The 22,455-nt window shown below is 42.2% G+C and overlaps 1 long non-coding RNA gene across 1 annotated transcript; it reads left to right on the plus strand.

Moving 5' to 3' along the window:
• Window positions 1–1,794: 1,794 nt before the first annotated feature.
• On the plus strand, window positions 1,795–18,424 carry LOC118883965. The gene is made up of 3 exons (XR_005017151.1): window positions 1,795–1,992; window positions 7,997–8,003; window positions 18,396–18,424. It is a non-coding gene; the product is annotated as an uncharacterized LOC118883965 (long non-coding RNA).
• Window positions 18,425–22,455: the final 4,031 nt, after the last annotated feature.

Here is a 22,455-nt window from a genome sequence, read left to right on the forward strand (position 1 = left end):
GGTAATTTTTTCCCCTTTTATCTTAAATATGGCCAGGATCCTATGAAATCCCAATGTGCAGGGAGACCCAGGTATGTATGCCTCAGGGATGAGCTTCCTAGGGCTCCCCTGTCAGCATCTCCATTTGAATTTTCTTCTCTTAAATACCAATCATGTGAAGCATATTTCTCATTAATTTAATTCTCAAGAACAAACAGATTTTTTTTCCATTCGACAAGTGGAACTACTGAAACTGAGCAAAACCCTGTGGGGCCCTCCCAGTACAAATCTTTCGGTGTCCCCATTTTTTTATCTGTAGGAAATAGCCTTCATTCAATCTCCTTGACCTTTCCTGAGTCCCAAAGGGAAGGTTCAAACAGTTGCTAATCAGGGAAGGGAGGGGCTGCAGAGACAAGGGAGGAGCAGCCAAGAAACAATAGTGCAGCAATGGGGAAAGGGCCCTAGTACCTCCTCAAAGAATATACATAACAATCTGATAGAGAGCTCTGAGTCACACAGGAACTAGGGCCCCCACCCACGTGGCGGATGGTAACTTCAGGCTGAGCACAAACAGTGGACCCCAGACTAGTTGGAACCAGAAGGCTGATGATTGATATTCCTGGAGCACCGCCCTGTTACCTCACCACCAACCAATCAGAAGAAAGTCACACACCCTGCAGCCCTCCCCCTCAGATTTTGCCCATAAAAGCTCTTCCCTGAAGACTAATGGAAAGTTCGGGCTCCTAGAAGTGCTTAGGAGAGGTGCATGTGCCAAGGAGTAATTAAACAATATGTGTGGATGGCAAATGAGAAGCCCACAGGGGAAGAGTAGGCTTACAAAGGAGGGTGGGCTTCATTCTGCTTTGAGGTCCGTGAGTCAGAGATGAAGTGGATCTTCAAAGGTAAAGGATTTTGCTCATAGAAGTGAAGAAGAAGAGAAGAAAGCATTCCTGACTGTGGCCACTAGTCTCCAAAGACCATCACCATCAATTCCCTCCCACCTCATACCTGCATGATGTTCGTCCCATCAAGAGTTGGATCTAATTTCCCAACCCTTGAATATGGGCTGGTCTTAGTGACCCCTTCTGACTAGTAGAAAGGGGCAGAGGTACACTGTGTGACTTCCAAAACCAGATAAAAAAAGGCCATGCCACCTCTACCTAGTGTGTATGAGGTGCTTGCTTTTGGAACCCAGACACTATATATTATGAGGAAGCCCAGGCCTCATGGGGCAGCCCGTGTGTAGAGGAGCCAAGGACCCCAGCTCTCAGCCCTGGCTGAGCTCACCGCCACTATGAATTGCCACACATATAAATGAGGAAACTTTGAGGTGACTCCAGCCCCAGCAACTATCTGACTGCAGCCTCATGAGAGAACACAGGTCAGAATCACCTAGCTAAGCCCAGTCATCCTCTACCACCCTGAGTGAAAATAATTGTGTGTAAATGACTGTTGTTTTTAAGCCAGAGCGTTTTGGGTTGGTTTGAAACAGGAGGGAAGGGGGCAGGGCACAACCTTTAAAAGTATGACATAGCTATAGGACATGAAAAAAACTGGTTAGAATGAACTAGGTCCAAGATGGCAGAAGATTCGACTTCCAGCAGACCTTGAGCTTCATTATACACTCACTGTAATGCATTTCCATGCTAAATGACACACCCACAGGCACCATGACAGTACCGAGGCCAACCATAAAAGGCCAAAAAGTGGGTAATAGCCTTATTTCTGGAAATCTCCACCCCTTCTCCAAAATAGTTGGGATAATCCTCCCACTCATTAACCTATGAAATTACCCAGCCCATAAAAACTAACTACCCCATATTTTGGGGCCTCTCACCTTCTGAGATGGCTCACACTCTATCTGTGGAGTATGTTTCTCCCAGGGCCATTCTTACCTTTTGAGACGGACCACATTCTGTCTCTGGAATGTGTATCTCTCTAAAAAAAAGTCCACTTCTTACCTATCACTTTGTCTCTCACTGAATTCTTTCTGTGACAAGACATCAAGAACCTGTGCTTCATTGAGTCCTCAGACCAGGTGTGTGATCTCAATTAAGAGACAGTGGGTTCAAGTCCCAATCTGGGTTTTGTCTGGGTTTGAGTCTCAGCCCTTGGGTTCAAATTCCAATGTCGGTCTTGACTGGGTTTGAGTCCCAGCTTGTGGGTTCCAGTCCCAATCTGAATTGTGCAGTTTCAGCTTCTTACATAGCAGTAGAAACTAGAACACAAAGGAGGAAGCCGAAGTAACAGCACAGGGTCACTGAACAACAGCCTGACTTCAGGCATCACAGGCTCACTGAAGTTGAGGAAAGGGGATAGAAGGAAAGCATGGCATAAGGCTGCAGGGTCAGGCACAGGATATGGACAGTTGTTGATGCCATACCAAGGGGTGCAGCCTATTCTATGGGCAATGGGGAAGCCACTGAAGTGGTCTTAGAGGGGACGTGGGAAGTTAATATGATCAGATCTGAGACAGCTCTTCTAGCAGCAGTGTGCAGAAGCCCTGGGAATACTCCATTCATTCCAGTAGGGAGGGTGAGGGGCCCTGAATGAAGGCCAGACAGAGGAAGGATGGAGCATGGAGGGAAGATTTAAATGTGCTAGGGAAGATAATCTACAGGATTTGGAGGTTGCCTGCATTTGAGGTTGAGGGGAGGAGAAATTAAAGAAAACTTGTTTATTCATTAAATTCTGATTGACAGACTACTAAGTACTAAGCATGTTTCTGAGCCCTGAGGATAAAGCAATGAATAAGGCATTTGGTCCTTCATGAACTTATATTCTAGTGAGGAAGAAAAACAAATGGGTTTAAATGAGTTTAAGACTCAATTTCTAGTTAATGCCTTTTCTGTTAATCCATCTTCTCATATATCAGGCAGTATACAGGAGAAATGGACAATTTTCCAGAAAATAAGATGAACTCCTTAATTTAACATTCTGATGGTGATCCATGGGCAAATTATCTGGGTGCTGGAGAGAGTTCAGGATTTGTTCTTTGATACTGTTAGACCCTGTGTGGAAATCCAGAAACATGGAGGTCAAAGGAGTACCCTGGGTTGTCTCTTGTGGTCTTTGGTCCCAGAGACCACGGCCATGTGGCCAAAAGGAAGCATGAAGGACACGCTTGAGCCAGGGAGGAAGTGATTCTCATTCATTTTTCTATAGTCAGGTAGGCATTTGTTAATTCAACAAATATCCATCATTCTGACTGCTGGGCATACTGTAGTGAAAAAGAGAAAGAAAATCCCTCAATTCATGGGGCTTACATTATATTAGGGAAGACAGATAATAACAGGTAAAGAAACAACATAATATCTGTATAGTAGCTTCCTATTGTTGCTGTAACAAAATATCAGAAACTTAGTGGCTTAAAATGCCACAGATTCATTATCTTACAGTTCTGAAGTTTAGAAGTCTGAAAATGGATCTTACGGGTTAAAATCAAAGTGTCAACAAGACCGCATTCTGAGAATCCATTTCCTTGCCTTTTGTAGCTTCTCGAGGCCACCTGCATTACTTGGCTCATGGCCCCCTTCCTACAACAGCCTCATTCTGACCTCTGTTTCCCCTGTTAATCTCCCTCCCTGACTCTGATCCTCCTGCTTCCCTCACATAAGTACTCTTGTCCCACTCAGACAATCCAGGATGATCTCTTCATCTTGATATCCTTTACTTAATTACATCTGCAAAGTCCCTTTTTCTATCCCTTTTGCTATGTAAACTGACAAACTTAATGACAGATTCTGGGGATTAGGATGTGACATCTTTGGGGACCATTATTCATCCAACCACAGTCAAGTTCTGACTACTATGAAGAAAAATAAAACAGGATAAGCAGATGGAAGGTATGACTGGGGAGAAAAGGAATAAAAGGAGAGGTCAAATTGAGGTCTGATTATGTAAGATTTTTAAACTGTGGTAAGGACTTGGGAGTTTATTTTCAGTGTGTAGGGAAAACTCTGGAGGATTGGCCAAGTGTGGCATGACTTGGTTTACACTTTTGAAGGTTTACTTTTGATGCCATGTGGAGAAATTTTTAAGGAATTTTATTCCAAAGAAGAACAGAAAAAAAGGACTGAAGGACAATGCGGGGTCAAAGGAGGTGTTGTTGTTGCTTTTGTTTTTATTCATTTTTTCACATTAGAGATATACCAGCAAGTCTATGTGCCTGTGGGAGTAGTCTAGTAAAGGGGAAATGGGTGATACAGGAAGAGAAGGGATTAAAAGCAGAGGCAAAGTCCTTGGCTGGGCAAGAAGGCAATAGGATCCAGTGCACAAGAGGAGGGGTTAATGTACGATAGGAACAGAGACCATTCTTCCTTCATTAACAGGTGGGAAAGGTAGAACCAGAGGGAAGGGACAGACGTAGGGAGACCAGTACACCGCACCTATTTCCCTGGTGGAATAAGAAGCAAGGGCATTGCTAAATGCGTGGGGGGTGGGGGGGTTGTTACAGGAGAAAAATAAGCGTGAAATATTTGAGAGTGACAGAATGTTTTGGCTATGGAAATGTTGTAGGTCCCCTGGGCACTATTGAGAGCCACTTGAGGATTGTAGTCATTAATTTAAAGCCAGCAACATTGCATGCATGCTTTGGTTTCAGCCATGATCAACTGCTTGGGAACAGTAATGAAGAATATGAAAAGTTGGATTTGATCAAGATTAGAGTTTTGAACGTGAGCACAATGGAGAGAGAAGGGGAGAAGGGATTTGAGGGTGTGTAAGGGAACAATTATAAATATGGACTCTGACATTTAAGTTATATAAAGGAGCAAAGTGAGGACATGGGGCATTGAAGGACAGCAGAAAGAGGTAGGGTCAATGGATAGAAGGTCTCAGGGGGATAAAAAATTATTGGTATGGGGGTATTAGAGTGAGATGGAAAAATAGGAGGTAATGATCAGAGAGGGATGTCTCAAATTGAGATTTTGAAAGAGATATATATAAGGGTAACAAAGCATACCATGGATTTGGATAACTAAGGTGCAATGGAAGATAAGAACATTAGAAGTAAAGACAAAGTGTTGGACAAATTATCCATATAGATATAAAAACACAAAGGATAATAATAGAATAGGGATAGGGAAACTTCCAGTAATCCAGGGCCTAAATTCTTCAACTAATTAAGGCAAAAGATTAGAAGGATGGTAAGTGATCATTAAAAAGAGGGGTACCAAATAGCATAGTCAAAGACATTGGGTAGGGTCGGGGAGGCAGAGGAATGATGGTCTGGAAGTAGGAATGAAGAGTATTACCACTCTAGGTCCAGCGGTCCATGGGGTGGTGGGAAGGAAAACAGCCATCGTTTGAGAAAGTTACAGGGAAAACACTGGCCTCAAGGGACAGCCAGATTTCCTTAGGAACGAGAAGATGGAAGGCACTTTGAAGCTTAGGATTTAGGGGATTTTGCTGATGACACTCAGTGAGTTCTAGGAAATACAGCTGCCAAATTTAAGGCTCCGAGGTGTAGGAACTGGGGTGGGGAGAGAGCTGCACAGAGCCATGATGGGGATAATGCCCTGGGCACTCATGGGATTAGTCTGATGTTCTCTCAGGGCAGGAGTGAGAAAACATTTTCTGTAAAGAGCCAGACAGGTTTTGTGGAACAGAAGTTCCCTGCCACGACGACCACTCAGCTCTGGCAGTGCAGCCTTTGACGTGCGTAAACGAATGAGGGTGGCTGAGTCCCAGTAAAACTTCATTAGCAGAAACTGGCAGTTAGCCGTGCCCTGCCTGAGGTGGAGTTGGTTGATGAGTTTTGGGGACTGTTATCTGGGTGGTTGCAGGGATAAAGCAGGTTGAGGTCAGAGGAGGGTGGTGGTAATAGTATTCTCACGGAGAGTTCATGTTATTCTAGGGCCCTGCCTCCTGCCAGCAGGGTGAAGGCTGGGTATTCCCTGTGGCATCTGGACCTCTGTGGGCCCACTCAGACCCTGCTGTGGCCTCCTGGGTTTTAGCTAGACTAATGGGTAAATGGTGTGGTCACCCTCCAGAACACAAGTGAGGAAGGAGAGACATTTTTGAGGGAAAAATGTTGAGTTTCATTTATGATGTTGACTTTGAAGCGTCTGTGAGACATCCAAGTAGAGATGACCAGTTGGATTAGGATCTGGAGCTCACAAGATGTCTGGATGGGACATTTAAAGGCCCTGTCCTTGGGTAAAGGATAAATTGAAGTCTCACTCAGGCTTTAATTGAAGGCAATCCCCTTGGGAACATTTAAGGGCAGGCAGAAATGGTTTCCAGTTTTATATATTGATAAAATCAATCCCATGTTTTCTAAATCCCATCCTCATTTTGTGCTGGATGGGCACCAAGATTCTGAAAAGTATGAGATGGAAAGTTTCCACTGTGCACAGATCAGATAAATGCACTACTTGTTTGAGGTTGTATAACCGAGGAATGAGTGCATGAAAAAAAGTCTTGAATCTCCTGCAATTTTTCAGTAGAGCACAATGATTAATGAGTCGAGAGTTGAAATTCCCTCTCTCCTTTTGATGGGTCATTTTTCTGCCCATCATCACCTCTAGAAGAGGACAAAGAAATGAAATCATTTAACACTACTACCAATTAACAGCTTCTGTGGAGAAACTAATGGAAACTCTTGCATAAGTGGACGTTTTTAGGTTGTCTCTTTCTGTGCCTTGAGAACCCAGAAAATCAGTATGAGGTAGTAGAAATGTGATTTGTGCTGAGAATCTGAAGACCTGAATTTGAGGTGGTTTAGGTACAAACAGGACATGTGACCTTGGGTTCCTCACTTAACCTCTCTGCCCCGCAGTGTTCTTACTTGTAAAGTGCCAACTACATGCCAAGTATATGCCAGACACCTTGCATACTCCTTGCTTCGTTTAATAATTCCTACCTAAAACAAGGTTGCTGTGAGAGCCACGGGAAATGGATATAAAAGCACCTTGTAAACCATAAAGCAATACACCAACATAAGGCAATCTATAACACTAATCATGGGTTTTCAGTGGCCCTAATTGCCATAGAAATAGCAATCAGTTTACCCATGTCTGAAAGCCTCATTTTGGGGTTCAGTTTTCTTTTGTGTTTCTGTTTTTCTTCTTTTTTTTTTTTTTTTTTTTTGGATGTGCCCCACGGCATGTGGGATCCTTTTTCCCCCCGACCAGGGATCAAACCCACGCCCCCTGCATTGGAAGGACAAAGTCTTAACCACTGGACCACCAGGGAAGTCCCTGTGTTACTGTTTTTCATTATTGTTCTTAGGTTAAGGAACCAAACCTCCCATTTATTGCTTATGTTTTATACTAAAATTGCCAAACTCAGAAAAGGGAAGGTAAAGTTCTAAAATTCTTCAGTGACCTGAGGCCCAATCCTCTTACTAAATGTGCTGTGACTTTTATAAACCCCAGTCTGCTGCCCTTTCTAAATCTCCCCTTAGCAAAGTAAAGGGTTTGGAAAAGGAATCCACAGGGGTGCTCTTTTCTGGACTGAGGAGGCACTGCCATTAGAATATTATGGCATTCTTGCATTATAATTTACACCTGCATTTCATGCATTTTATTCACTGTCAATAATTATTGAATAATTACTGTGTTCTCCCACTGCGGCCTCTCTTTGTACTCCCACTTCTTCCTAGGGTTTCAGCTAGATTGTTGCCTCTTGTAAGTTTCTTTCCTTCTGAAAAGGAGGCAGGTGGCTTGTAATTGTTATTTTTGAGACAAGCATTTTAATAGGCAAGGTTTCTACCCAGTAGCCTATCCTATCTCCCTGGTTTCCGTGTGTACTGTTTACTGGAAGGATAACAGGAAGCAGCTTGTCATAGGAAGTCACTGCTACTTAAAGACCTTAAAATTCATGTGTTTGTGACTCCCGTGTTACCTATTTTCATGTAGCATCTTCCAAATCTGCTAAGCTGATTTGAATGGAGATAAATTAGATCGTTTGCAGCCCAACTTGCCTGCCAAGTTCAAACTGGCACTTGAAGCACTTTATGTATGTTTGGGGGTTTGTTGGAAGACAAAATCATCAAGACTTAGCTATAGTGAAGGAGTTTTGTTTGTTTTCCTGTATGGAAAACAAGTTAACTCCTGCTTCTTTTTGTTTTTTACTCCTTTGCTGCAAAAAAAAAATAATTCCTCAGTCACCTGGTTAGTCTGTCTTCATATACATCCTCTAAGTCAGAGATTTCTATCTTCTTGCCAGGAAACAAAAACTTCAGAAATTATAGATAAATCTAAAGTACTAGGTATAATCTGATTGCTTTATCTACATGATCTTTTAGTCATTTCAGTGTCACTGGGGAAAGTTTTGTTAAGACTGGAATCTTTACCCATCATTCCTTTCTGTTAAAAACCTATAATTACTCTCAGAACGAACTTAAACTTTTGTTACTTCCCAAAGAGTGCTTACTCTGAATCCTAAAGTGTTTATTGGGTTTTTGCCACCTACTTTACAACCACAATGAAACTCAATATATGATGGTTTAATAAACTAGTGTTTCTTGAGTCTGATTATTGAAATGGAGACAAAAGCTGTTCTGGACTCCAAAGCTTTCACATTATTTATTATTCCACACATTTATTATTGTGTATTTCACAATAAATACACAAAGGCTGCTTTGTGTATTTATTCAGACTTAGAACTTGTAACCAAAATGACCCAAGCCCTGGTATTACAGGATAATTGAATACTTATTATTAGAAGGCAAATTTTACTGGATAAATATGGACATTGCTCAAATTGGTGGTACAATGTAACACCCAGCACTTACTAAGGCAAAGTTGTTTACGCTCATCTCTCAGTTAATCCTCACATCAAGGTCTCCCTAAAGTAGGTGGGTGGAAAGTAGGAAATAATATGATCCTCTGTGCTATAGCACAAGAGTTGAGCTACTTGAAATTGGTTTGGAAATCTAAGCTCGGGACATTCAGAATATCGTCTTGTTCCCAGGAGCCTCCTCAGTTTCCAAGTGATTTTCCCATAAGAAAAGAGAAGATAATAAATAGAGTCATAGGAATGTTTGAAACTTCATTTTATGTTGCTGTAAATAATACATTCCTTTAAATAATATCCCTTTGTAAGCTCATTTATCACCTCACCCAGCCATCTCTATTATAAAAAACTCAGATTTGGGAGATGACAGATTGGCAATCCCAATGCCCCAATTGTTATAAAATGTTTGATAAAGCTGAAGTCTGCCTTCATGTATATTTTAGACATTGGTCAGTTTATTCATTTAATAAATTATTACTGAACATCTGTACATGTTAGATACCACACTAAGGGCTGGTGATAAAACAAATAAAACATAACCCTTCTCTCCCTAGGACCCTCAATGCTGCTAAATGTAAAATCAGAATCAAAATCTAGGAGGTGAGATTATTTACATAGAGAAAGGACTGACCTCAAGAAATAATCTGTGCATGGCCAAGATGTTACAACACATAACCAGTACACAATCACTTGTGTTGAGTCAGAGATATTAACTAATCCAAATACAGTAAATAGAAGAAGGTGAAATAATTCACTTTCTCATATATCATGTATTTATCATTCGCATACCTTTCTGTGCCCTCACAGAACTTACAGCACTTATTTACCAGTGTCTCCCTCAGTTTTCCCAGCTGTGAATATATCCCCACATCCATTCAGTTGCCTAGACCAAATAGCAGGAATCCTCCTTGATTCACCTCTTTCCTTCAACCTCAAACCTCCCCTGACCTCTCACCCCCAATTCAGAAGCAAACTTGGCCAACTCCAAAACACACTGAATGTACACTGTCTCACAGTCTGCAGTCACTGCTCTTGTCCAGCCCCGCCACCTCTCGTCTGGCCCTCGGTGGAGCCCTAACTGAGCTCCCTGCCTCTGCTCTGCCCTTCCAACCCCAGCACACACACCATCCATTTCCAACTCAGCAGCCAGAGTAAACTTTCTAAAATGGAAACCAGCTGTATGTCAATTACATCTCAATTTAAAAAAAAAAAAAAAAGGAAACCAGATTGTGCCACTTATCAGTGCAAAGTGGCTCCCCTTGTACGGAATAAAATTCAAACTCCTTTTCTGGGGCCATGAAAGCACATATGATCTAGTCCCTGTCTTTCTCTCCAAGCTCAACTCCTACTATGATGGCCCACTCCCGGCCATACTGGACTTTCTGTGCCTCATATTCACCAACTTCCTTCCCACTTTGAGCCTTTGTACAGGCTGGTCCTCCTAATCTTTACGTGGCTGGTTCCCTCATCATCACTCAGATCACAGCATAGAGTTATAGCCTCAGACATCTTCCTTGAGCTCTCCCTTTACCATCATATCACCACCAGTTTAATTCTCCACATACCACTTATCACACTCTGGGAGTATCCCTTTTTATTGGTTTATTTGATTGTTGTTTGTCGACCACCATTAAAATGGAAGCTCCATGTCTATTTCGTTGTGCCTGAAACAGTGCCTGATAATGTATCCAATGCTCAATAAATATTTGTGGAATAAAAGGATGAATGATGTCAGCTAGAAAGGGGGGGGCAGAATGAGGAACTGGAGGGAGAGGAGGTGAGGAGAGGAGGAGAGATTGAGAGATGGAAAGATCTGGAGAGATGTTGACAGAGCAGGAAGAAGAGTGAGAGCCATGGAGACAGTGAGAGAAATTAACTGAGACTGAGATTCCAAGGAAAGAAAGAAGTTAAATATGGCAAGAGAATAAAGTGGGGTGGGGAAGAGGGTGGAGAGGTGAGGAAGGAGAGGTGAGCGGCAGGCAGATCCTCAAGATGCCTGAAATCCAAGCAAAGGCATTTGTGCTTTACCCTATGGAACCCAGTTAAGGATTTTAAGCAGGGAAGTAGCAGGATCAGATACGTGTTTCAGAAAGATCACTGTGGCTGCAGCATAAAGAATGAATTAGAAGAGAGAAAAATTACACTAACAGAAAGGAATGGTCAGTGTGGCAGCTTAAACAAAAGGGAGTCAGAAAGCAAGGATTTGTCAGTGTTTTTTCCAGCACTGTCAGGGAAGAAGCAGTAAATCTGAGGATCGGAACATTCTAGTGAGTGCAGAGGAAGTATGTAATGGTGGTGAAGAGTCTGGGCTTGGAGTCAGACAGACCTGGGTTTAACCTCAAATCTGTCACTCTGCAGTTTATGTGATCTAGCATAAGTTATCAATGCTAAGCCATAATTTCCTCTTCTGTAAAGTAGGAATAATAACTGTGAACATATAAACTGCTCAGCTTTCTTCCTGTTATGTGTGGATGCTAAATAAATATTAGTTTTAATGTGATATTATTAGGCGTGCTCTGTTATGGGCTTGAACGCTTCTAATATGTCACCCTATGAGTGGGATGAACTACACCTCCATAGCCTCCGCCTCTTTCGATACGATTCTCTGCAAGTCAAGCAACTCTCTGATTATTAACTTGACCTCCTACATGCCTGATTCATTAGTATCCTTGGCTGCCAATAAAAGCATATTTCCTAATGAATATTAATAAGATAACACCATGTTTACATTTAGTCTCTTTTGAGTTTTGTTAGCTTGAATCAGTCCCCTGAACTTATTCCTCTCTGGGAAAAACCAAACACAGAGGTGTGGGACCTCCAAGGCTGCTGTCCAGGCCCTGCCCAATGGCTGCACCAAAGGCCCAGGCCCAGGAGAGCAACCCCAGGCTGTCCTGGACAGCCATTCCCAGTTGTGCACATGGACTCCTGTGCTTTGAATCTAATCACTCTTCTACATGATAACTCTTCCAATACTGAAAATTTTCTATTTTTCTTTTACCTCCCTCCCCCAAATCTTCCCTTGAAGATGGATATCCTCATAGAATGAGAAATCACTGGGGCTGTTTTACAGTTCTGAGCTTCAAATGGGTCAGGAGTGACACCGGCTGAGACATTTCATGTGTTTTTCTTTTAATCTGTCTTTGGGGGAAAGAACTATATCTGTTATAGACTTAATATTTTTAGAAATTTAATGGGCTCATTTAGAGGTAAATATTTTAAATGGGCCGCCCACTCGTTGCCTTAACTGCACCTTACTGTGGCATTATCACAGAGGCTGCAAACCTCAGGGACCCAGAAACCTTTTAACACTCTGTTTAGTAAACGATAAACTCTTGGTTGATGATCTGAGTTCACTCTCCCTTAGTGCAGATCACGCTGCCGAGGCGGGTGATATTTCAGTCATTTGAATGTCAGTCTAAAAGCATGAACATCTCTGCCACACATCATCAGAGCCCCGGGTCATTTACACTTGTGGTTGTCTTACTTCACAGCCCAGAGCCTTCCCCGAGCTGCTGTCATTCTGACCCTGAGGCCGCCCTTCACAGCCTCCTGACTCCACTCCCCACATCCCCTTTCAAACCGACACCGAGCAGAAGTTGACCTTGTCCCATCAACCACTTACCCACACAGACCCAATTAATCTTTGGTTGCCGTCAATCTAACTCATTTTCCTCCTTGGATACTATAGAATCTCACAGAAGGGAAGTTTCGGCTTCATTTTCTTCCATGTGGAATGAACTGTGGCTGAAACATAGATGGCTGCGCTATGGAAGGATGTGAGGACCCCTGGGGACCAAAGGCATCTTCTTGTCAGAGTGTCAGGGTGTGGGAACCTACCCCTACTCCTTTCTTTTGCTCCTTAGGGCTTCTTTCCAAGGATAAGAAATTCCGAGGTAAATAACCAATTGCTTCCAACCCGGAAGTCTGCTCTAAGACAGATTCCACACAAAAATAAGGGGAAACGGATGGAAAAAGGCACCAAAGAAGGCATTCTGAGCGTCTCAAGGTGTATGAGGGTGCTGGGCACCTGTGCATAGTGGGTGCCCAAGTGAGTTTAACCATGACCCGACTTGGCTTCAGTCAAGAACACAAAAACATAAATCAGTTGTTATTTCAATAAATGTAGGGCAGAAGTCTATAATGAGGACTCGTTTCATCCGTAAGTGTTTAGAACATTCAAAATGCATTCAGACCACTTGTAAGATGATAACTGTTGTCTACATGAGATGCCTATATGGGCATTGACCTGGATTTTATGAGCTGCTCACCCGTGAGTAGAGTGAAGGTTTGATTTGGGGTGCAAGGACTGAAAAGAAAGACAGCATTGCCCATGGAATGAGAAACTCAAGCAGTGGGGAAGATCAGTGGTCCATCCCACATTCCAACACCGGGAAAAACATCCCATGGTGCCATCCCTGGAGTTTGTGAGGCCCACCCATTGTAACAACAGTTGGGGAATATACTTGGGTCCTGTGATAGGCAGAATAACAGCTCCCACCCCCAAAGTTGTCCATGTCCTAATCCCTGGAAACTTTGCATATGTTAAATTACATAGCAAAGGAGAATTAAGGTTACAGATAGAATTAAGGTCTCAATCAGCTCACCTGGAGATAGGTGAGATTATCCTCAATTATCTGGGTAGGCCAAATGTAATCACAAAAATCTTTAAAAGTAAAAGAGGGAAGCCGCAGAGGAGGCCAGAGTGATGATATAAGACATAGTTGACCCCTACTGCTGCTTTTGAAGATGGGAGAAGGGGGCCACGAGGCAAGAAATACAGATATCAGGAAGAGTCAAGGACAGCTTCTCTCCTAGAGCCTGGAGAAGGAACACAGCCCTGTGGGTACCTTGACTGGAGCCTCGTGAGACCCACATTGGACTTATAATCTATAGAACATGTAAGATAATACATGTGTGTTGTTTTAAGCCATTCAGTTTGTGATCATCTGTTACAGCAGCCACAGAAAACTAATACAGGTCCCTTCTGAGGTGGAGATCCAGATGCCCTCCCACCAGGGATAATTTATCCAAAGTAGTGAATCATTTTTCAGTCTCTGAGGAGAGCACCTTCTCATCTTTTACCAAAAGCTAAAAGCTTCCCAATTCCACTCTCTCTTGTGGCATATGCTATTCAGACCAACTCCTCTGTGGCCATAGGCATTCATAAGCCCTGGGTGGGCAGCAGAATGCTAAGGGAAGAACATCCATTATTGGAAGTCAATGTGAAACTTACCTTAGAACTTTTCAGCCTACTACTTCAAAAGAAGAGCTAAACTTGAAGGGCGTTGTTAGGGATCTGACTGCGCAGCTTTAGCAAAACAAATTCAGAGACAAAATGTGTCCTATATCTCTAGTTTACCTTTATTGTTCCAAAGAATAGCAGGGATCTTAGAAGACTGTCATCTTACAGCACAGTGTGTGGAGTTAGAGATGGAGGGGCAGTACTAATGGAGCTGCCTTGCTTTAGTAGGTTTAAGGAAAATCCTTAACATTATTTTCCTGCCGTTTTCTAAATTAAATTTATAAGAAATATTATGTATCCTGCTGTGCAGTGTGAAATCTGTATTCTTGTGAAGGGCTTATAATCATATTTTAAAAGCTGGAGGGTGAAGTTTGTTCATGCCATCAAAGTCACAAAGTAAAAAATAGAGCTTTACCTTGTGCATTTTTATAATTGTAATACTTTTTGATGTATATAACACCACAAAATGCTTCCCTGATATTGTTTCATTAATCCTCAGAACATCCCCACTGGAGAGGTAAATTTTTATCTCCACTTTGCATATGGGAAAACTGAGGCACAGTGAGTGTCAGCAATTTGCCTTGGCCTGCCAGTGGGTTGGCCTCACAGCTGGCACCGAAACGCCAGGATCTTAGCCCGAAGACGATTCACGCCATTCATCAGACAACAGTCATCTTGCTAATCTACCTTTCGGCAGGTACAGAAATAACTCTAGGAGGACTTCTGCATCGCTCAAATTGTATCTTCAAGTTCCTCAAGAGAAAAACCCTATAAATAGATTTTCTGTTAATTCCACTACATCTGCTTAAAATATTATGAACAGTCAGTAGTTTGGAGTGGGAGGGTTCACAGTGGGGGCATTTGAAAATTTAGTGGGAAATGTGGATGCTCCGGTAAACCCAACAGGAACTGAGTTTGGGGGAGCTGGAACAGGACTGTCGGGGAAGCTGGAAGCTCCCACAGCCACTTGCCCACCGGAAGCACTCAACTCCTCTCAGACCAGGGAACTCCAAACCTTTTGGGAAGTCATGTTCCTGGGCAGAGAGGTTACTCCTCTTTTTCTACAGGCTTTGATTTTACCCTGGCTCTCAAGCCACTGCTTTACATGCTTTCAACCACTGATTATGCCCCAGGTTTGAACATCTCGATAGAAAACTACAGTAACTTAAACTCTTTACCCCTGCCCTGTGCCTTTGCAGGAGCAGAAGGTCCAAAATCTCCTTCTCTCTGCTTGTTCCCTCAGCTGTGTGTCCCTGAGCAACATAGAACCAAAGTCTTGAGAATCTTACAAACAACAGAGGTGAATAAATGATGTTTTAAGCCCCACTATGTACAGGCATTAATCTCGGTATGTCACTCCTGCAGCCTCACTAGAATTAGGCTGCCCCTGTTGTTTAAGGGCGTTTTATCCTCAACAACCTTTAATAAAAATATTGGACATTGTTCCTAGTTCTTCTTCCTGAGAACTTATTTAAAACAAAGGTAGTCAATTTATTTGGATAATTAACGTTTTCTATGCCTTTCTTCGTATGCCCATACGCTGTATGTGCCACTAAGTGTGTTGCAAATGCTCAGTTGTTCTGTGAGTTATTTATACAAATAGTTGATTGACTATAGCTGCACAGAAGCACATTTCAGAGCAAAGTTTCCATTCCAGGATTAAGGTTAACAATGGGGAGACAAGGGGCTTGCTCTGCCTGTTCCCTCCTGGACAGGGTAGGTGGTCTTACACAGTGTTGTTTCTCACACAGGGTGTGGGGCACCAACTGGAGTGTTTCCCAGACCTGCCAGCAGAGCCCCAGCCGTATCCTCTCACTTCAGATCGTTCCAGTCTGTGCCAGTGGTTTCATGCTGCCAGCACCCCGGGCTCTAAGGGTTCCCGCTGGCCACAAGCATGCTCAGCCTGAGAGGAGGAACTGTCAGAGGCACTGGGGAGTGACCACCGCTGACGCAGCCCTAACCAGACGTGAATTGGGATGAGTGAATCAGTGTTCCACCCTCCTGGCCTCTCAGGTAGAATACTTCTGAGGCATATTCTATACCATCTCCCAGAGGCCCCTTAGAGGATGCAACCCAGTCGCCCACAGAAGTAACCTGTCCTCTGAGCACCCTGTCTTGGCTTCCTTCAATTCCCAATCTCACTTCCCCACTCCCTGTTGTCCCCTCCTGGAATAACTTCCCAAATAAACTCAATGTTGGCTTCTGGGGGTACCCAACCTAACTCACCCATGTTTCCTGGACTTCTGTCTTCCTATTGAATCATAGAGTTGCACGGGACCTTCCAAATCATCTAGCTCCTGACAGACCTTTGGGGGTGGAGGAAGGGCAAGAAAGCAGGACTCTGGCCATTTTCTTCAGCTAGAGCAGGGGAATTTCTATGTGATTTACTCTCATCTTCCAGGTAATATTCCAGTTGAACTAAAGGATCTAAACCTTGAAAAAGTTGCTTGAAAACCATAGATCTAAGGAAATGTATTTCCCTATCCAGGAACCCCCTCTGTGTTAGTTTCCTATTGCTGCTGTAATAAATTACCACAAACTTTAAAACTACAGAAATTCATTTTTTCACAGTTCTGGAGGACAGAAGTCTGAAATCAAGGTGTCAGCAAGGCCAGTTTGCTCCAGAGGCTCTGTGGGAGAGTCTTTCCTGCCTCTTCCAGTTTCTGGTGGCTTCAGGTATTCCTTGGTTTGTGACAGCATCACTCCAATCTCTGCCTCCATCTTCACATGGCCTTCTCCATTGGCTTTGCATCCTCTCACCTTTTGTCTTTCACAAGGACTGTTCTCATTGGATTTAGTGCCCACCCAGATAATCCAGGATGATCTTAACTTATTTATATCTGCAGAGATCCTTTTTCCAAATAAGATCATAGTCACAGGTTCTTGGGGTTAAGACATGGACAGATCTTTTGGGAGCCACCATTCAACTCACAACATCATCCATGGTGTCTCTGGCCATCACAGCACAAACCTGTAATGATTAGCAACTCCTTCTCTCACAAGGCAGGTGATTCCATCTTTGCTAAACTCAGATTCATAAAGAGAGTCTTCTTACTGTGCCGAATATTGTGCCCAAATTGACTCTCTATAACTTTCCTCCATCAGTCCTGCTTCTGCCTATGGAGATATCCAGGGGAAATTCAGTTCCTTTCCAATGAGATTAATGAATTGAGCTGAGCCTAAAAATTTGGGGTCAGAAAAATTTGGAAGTTTGTGACTTCAGGGCAATCTGGACAACTAATTCAACCTAATTCATCAAATATTATGTGTTTACTTTGTGCAATGCACTGTGGTGGATGGTGCAGACGATTCTAAGATGGGTAAGAGAATCCAGGATCCAGTTTGTGAGCATCTAGCAGGGCCACAGGATGTGTTCACACATAACTATTACACAACTTACAATAAGACAAGGTAGAAGGTGATGGACGTCATAAAAGAGGCTTAACAAAGTGCACTGGGAGTTAGATGACAGAGAATGTACCTTGCCATCCTCTCCAATCTATTCTCCACAAAGAAGCCAAAATAAGTTTTAAAAAAAGCTGAGCATGTTCTTTCAGGCTCAAAACTATACAGTGGTTTTTCATGAAAAAAAAAAAAAATTGAACTCCTAGTATAGCCTTCAAATCTTCTTCTGACTGGGCCCCTGCCTGCCTCTCAACCTTGTCATGTACATATTCTTCCTTGCTTCCTGGAAAGGCACCAACCACATGAATCCATGTTTAGTTTTTCAGTTATGCCAAGCTCTGTCCTGCCCCAGGGCCACCTCCCCAGTTACTCCCTGAGCTTGCAACCCTCTCACCCCCAATTTTTTCACCAGTTAGGTCTCAGACTCAAAGAAGACTCTCTTGATTCTTTCATAGCACCATAACATTTCTTTATACCATTTATTACAGTTTGCCATCACACACCTAGGTGTGTGGTTGTTTGAAGTGGTTCTTCGCTATTCAACAGCAAGTTCATCAGGGCTATTATTTCCCACAATGCCCTCATGGCCTATCACAGTGCCTGATGATAGATGTTCAATAAAGGCATTTGCCAAACAAGTGATTCAATGATGAAAGAACAAGAGCAACCAGATGAAAGTTTCTGCAGGAGGTGACATATGAGAAGAATTTTGAAGAAATGGTAGAGTTGGGGCAGGAAAAACCTTCCAGAAGAGTGAAGAATGTATAAATGGGAAGTTCAGGGCTTACTCTTTGGAACATGGCAAATAACAGAGTTTAGTTTAATATAAGGATATGTCTAGGGCAGGAATCCACCAACTTTTCCATAAGGGGCTGAATAGCAAAGATTTTAGGCTTTATGAGCCATGGAGTCTCTGTGGCAACTACTCAGCTCTGCCACTGCAGTGTGAAAGGTGACAGAGATAGCATGTGAACAGGTGGGTGGGCTTGTGTTCTAACAAAACTTTATTTACAAAAATAGGTGATAGGGACTTCCCTGGTGGTGCAGTAGTTAAGAATCCACCTGCCAGTGCAGGGGACATGGGTTTGAGCCCTGGTCTGGGAAGATTCCACATGCCGTGGAGCCACTAAGCCCACAAGCCACAACTACTGAAGCCTGCATGCCTAGAGTCCATGCTCTGTAACAAAGAGGAGCCAACACAATGAGAAGCCTGTGCACGCAACGAAGAGTAGCCCCCGCTCACTGCAACTAGAGGAAGCCCGCGCGCAGCAATGAAGACCCAACGCAACCAAAAAATTAATTAATTAATTAATTAATTAAAAAAAAATTAGGTGATGGACCAAATTAGGCCAGTGGGTTGCAGTTTGCTGGTCCCTGGTCCAGGGAATAATGAGAGGGTTACCATTCATTTGAGTCTGGTACAGCACCCTGAATCCTAAACTGTGGATTCAATAAGTTACCAGACAGGTAATAGGCCCACATATGGCCCAAAAAGCCATAGCAAGTTTTTAGGTAAAGAAGGTATGTGATTAAAGTGATTTTTTAGTATGGTTAATCTGGCAGCATCTTCTGATAACTGAATTGGAAGAGATTAGAGACACAGAGAGGAGCAGTTGGGAGTCTATTGTAATAATAATAATCTAGGTAAGAGATGATAAGAGCCTTACTTGAAAAGAATGAACATGAAGCAATAAAGGAAACTGAAATATTAAGTCTGAGGTCTTCATCCCAGGTATTAGAAAATAGTGCAAGGCTAGTAGGGAAAGAACAGGCAAGTGAGGAGGAAGAAGAGCTTTGGTGTTGAGGGAAAATGGCCAGCTGAGTTCCCACATGTGCAGTTTAGGTAAGAGGAGAACATACAATGGGATATATAACAGATGAGAGAAAATTTAGGGTTCAAGCTAGGGATTCGTGCTGTGGATGCAGACTTGGGTGAAAGCCTGAGTTAGTGGAGAGAGGGAGGGTGTGGTGCCTGAGGACAGATGTTGGTGATGATCTTCACTGAGACACTGTGTGGAGGAAGAAAGTGTTAGTAAGTGACCCAGGATAGCAGAGGCCACGGGAAGCAACCAGGGAAGGTTCCACAAGGAAAGGTGAAATCAGGCCCAAACAAATTCCTGTCCAGAAAACCAACAAAAAACAAATCTGTTTCTGGAATTATTTTTTAAACTATATTCACAACATGGTGCATTAACCAGAAATGATGCACAAAAATTAACCAGAGTGAGACTGGCCTTAAGGTTGGCACCGCTCTGTTCAATTCAAGAATGAACATGAGGGGCAGAGGCAAGATGGCATACTAGGAGGATGTGGAATTCGCATCTCCTCACAACTAGCGTAACTACCAGGCACTGGTGGGGGACCATGGACACCTAAGGGGACAGGAGGAATGCCCAGTTACTGGCTTGTGGGACCTTGGTTCCCAGGCCAGAGGTTGTACCCAAGCTCCTGTGGTGGGAGCTCCAAGTCCAAACCGCTGGACTGACAGAGAACCTCAGACCCCAGGGAATATCAATTGGAGTGAGGCCTCCCAGAGATCCTAATCTCAGCACCAAGACCCAGCTCAGTCTAACTGCCTGCAAACTCCAGTGCTGGACATCTCAGGCCAAACAACAAGTAAGACAGGAATACAGCACCACCCATCAAAAAAAAAAAAAAAAAAAGACAAAAAATCATGTTACAGATGAAGGAGCAAGGTAAAATCCTACAAGACCAAATAAATGAACACAAAATAAGCAAGCTGCCTGAAAAATAATTCAGAGTAATGATAGTAAAGATGATCCAAAATCTCGGAAACAGAATGGAGAAAATACAAGAAACATTTAACAAGGATCTAGAAGAACTAAAGAGCAAACAGTGATGAACAACACAATTACTGAAATTAAAAACACTCTAGAAGGAATCAATAACAGAATAACTGAGGCAGAAGAACAGATAAGTGAGCTGGAAGATAAAATGGTGGAAATAACTGCCAGGGAGCAGAATAAAGAAAAAAGAATGAAAAGAATAGAGGATAGTTTCAGAAACCTCTGGGACAATGTTTAAAGCACCAACATTCGAATTATAAGGGTCCCAGAGGAAGAAAAAAGAAAAGGTCTGAGAAAATATTTGAAGAGATTATAGTCAAAAACTTCCCTAACATGGGAAAGGAAATAGTCAATCAACTCCAGGAAGCACAGAGAGTACCATACAGGATAAACCCAAATAGGAACACACTGAGATACATCTTAATCAAACTATCAAAAAATAATACAAAGAAAAAATATTAAAAGCATCCAGAGAAAAGCAACAAATAACATACAAAGGAATACCCATAAGGTTAACAGCTGATCTTTCAGCAGAAACTCTGCAAACCAGAAGAGAGTGGCAGGACATATTTAAAGTGATGAAAGCGAAAAACCTACAACCAAGATTATTCTACCCAGCAAGGATCTCATTCAGATTCAATGCAGAAATTAAAACTTTTACAGATAAGCAAAAGTTAAGAGAATTCAGCTCCACCAAACCAGCTTTACAACAAACGCTAAAGGAACTTCTCTAGGCAGGAAACACAAGAGAAGGAAAAGACCTACAAAAACAAAACCAAAACAGTTAAGAAAATGGTACTAGGAACATACATATTGATAATTACCTTAAATGTAAATGGATTAAAGGCGCCAACCAAAAGATAGACCAGCTGAATGGATACAAAAACAAGACCTGTACATATGCTGTCTACAAGAGACCCACTTCAGACCTAGGCACACATAGAGACTGAAAGTGAGGGGATGGAAAAACATATTCCATGAAAATGGAAATCAAAAGAAAGCTGGAGTAGCAATTCTCTTATCAGACAAAATAGACCTTAAAATAAAGACTATTACAAGAGACAAGGAAGGACACTACATAATGATCAAGGGATCCATCTAAGAAGATGATATAACAATTGTAAATATTCATGCACCCAACATAGGAGCACCTCAATACATAAGGCAAATGCTACCAGCCATAAAATGGGAAATCGACAGTAACACAATCAGAGTAGGGGACTTTAACACCCCACTTTCACTAATGGACAGATCATCCAAAATGAAAAAAAATAAGGAAACACAAGCTTTAATTGACACATTAAACAAGATGGACTTAATTGATATTTATAGAACATTCCATCCAAAAACAACAGATTACACTTTCTTCTCAAGTGTTCATGGAACATTCTCCAGGATAGACCATATCTTGGGCCACAAATCAAGCCTTGGTAAATTTAAGAAAATAGAAATTGTATCAAATATCTTTTCCGACCACAGTGCTATGAGACTAGGTATCAATTACAGGAAAAAAATCTGTAAAAAATACAAACACATGGAGGCTAAACAATACGCTACTAAATAACCAAGATATCACTGAAGAAATCAAAGAGAAAATCAAAAAATACTTAGAAACAAATGAAAACATGATGACCCAAAACCTGTGGGATTCAGCAAAAGTAGTTCTAAGAGGGAAGTTTACAGCAATACAATCCTACCTCAAGAAACAAGAAAAAACTCAAATAAACAACCTAACCTTACACCTAAAGCAATTAGAGAAAGAAGAACAAAAAAACCCTAAAGTTAGCAGAAAGAAAGAAATCATAAAGATCAGATGGGAAAAAAATGAAGGAAACAATAGCAAAGATCAATAAAACTAAAAGCTGGTTCTTTGAGAAGATAAACATAATTGATAAACCATTAGCCAGACTCATCAAGAAAAAAAGGGAGAAGACTCAAATCAACAGAATTAGAAATGAAAAAGGAGAAGTAACAACTGACACTGCAAAACTACAAAGGATCATGAGAGATTATTACAAGTAACTATATGTCACGAATATGGACAACCTGGAAGAAATGGACAAATTCTTAGAAAAGCACAACCTTCCGGACTGAACCAGGAAGAAATAGAAAATATAAACAGACCAATCACAAGTAATGAAATTGAAACTGTGATTAAAAATCTTACAGCAAACAAAAGCCCAGGACCAGATGGCTTCACAGGTGAATTCTATCAAACATTTAGAGAAGCGCTAACACCTATCTTTCTCAAACTATTCCAAAATATAGCAGAGGGAGGAA

This window comes from Balaenoptera musculus, chromosome 18 (assembly GCF_009873245.2).
Source record: "Balaenoptera musculus isolate JJ_BM4_2016_0621 chromosome 18, mBalMus1.pri.v3, whole genome shotgun sequence".
NCBI classification, from domain to species: Eukaryota; Metazoa; Chordata; class Mammalia; order Artiodactyla; family Balaenopteridae; genus Balaenoptera; species Balaenoptera musculus.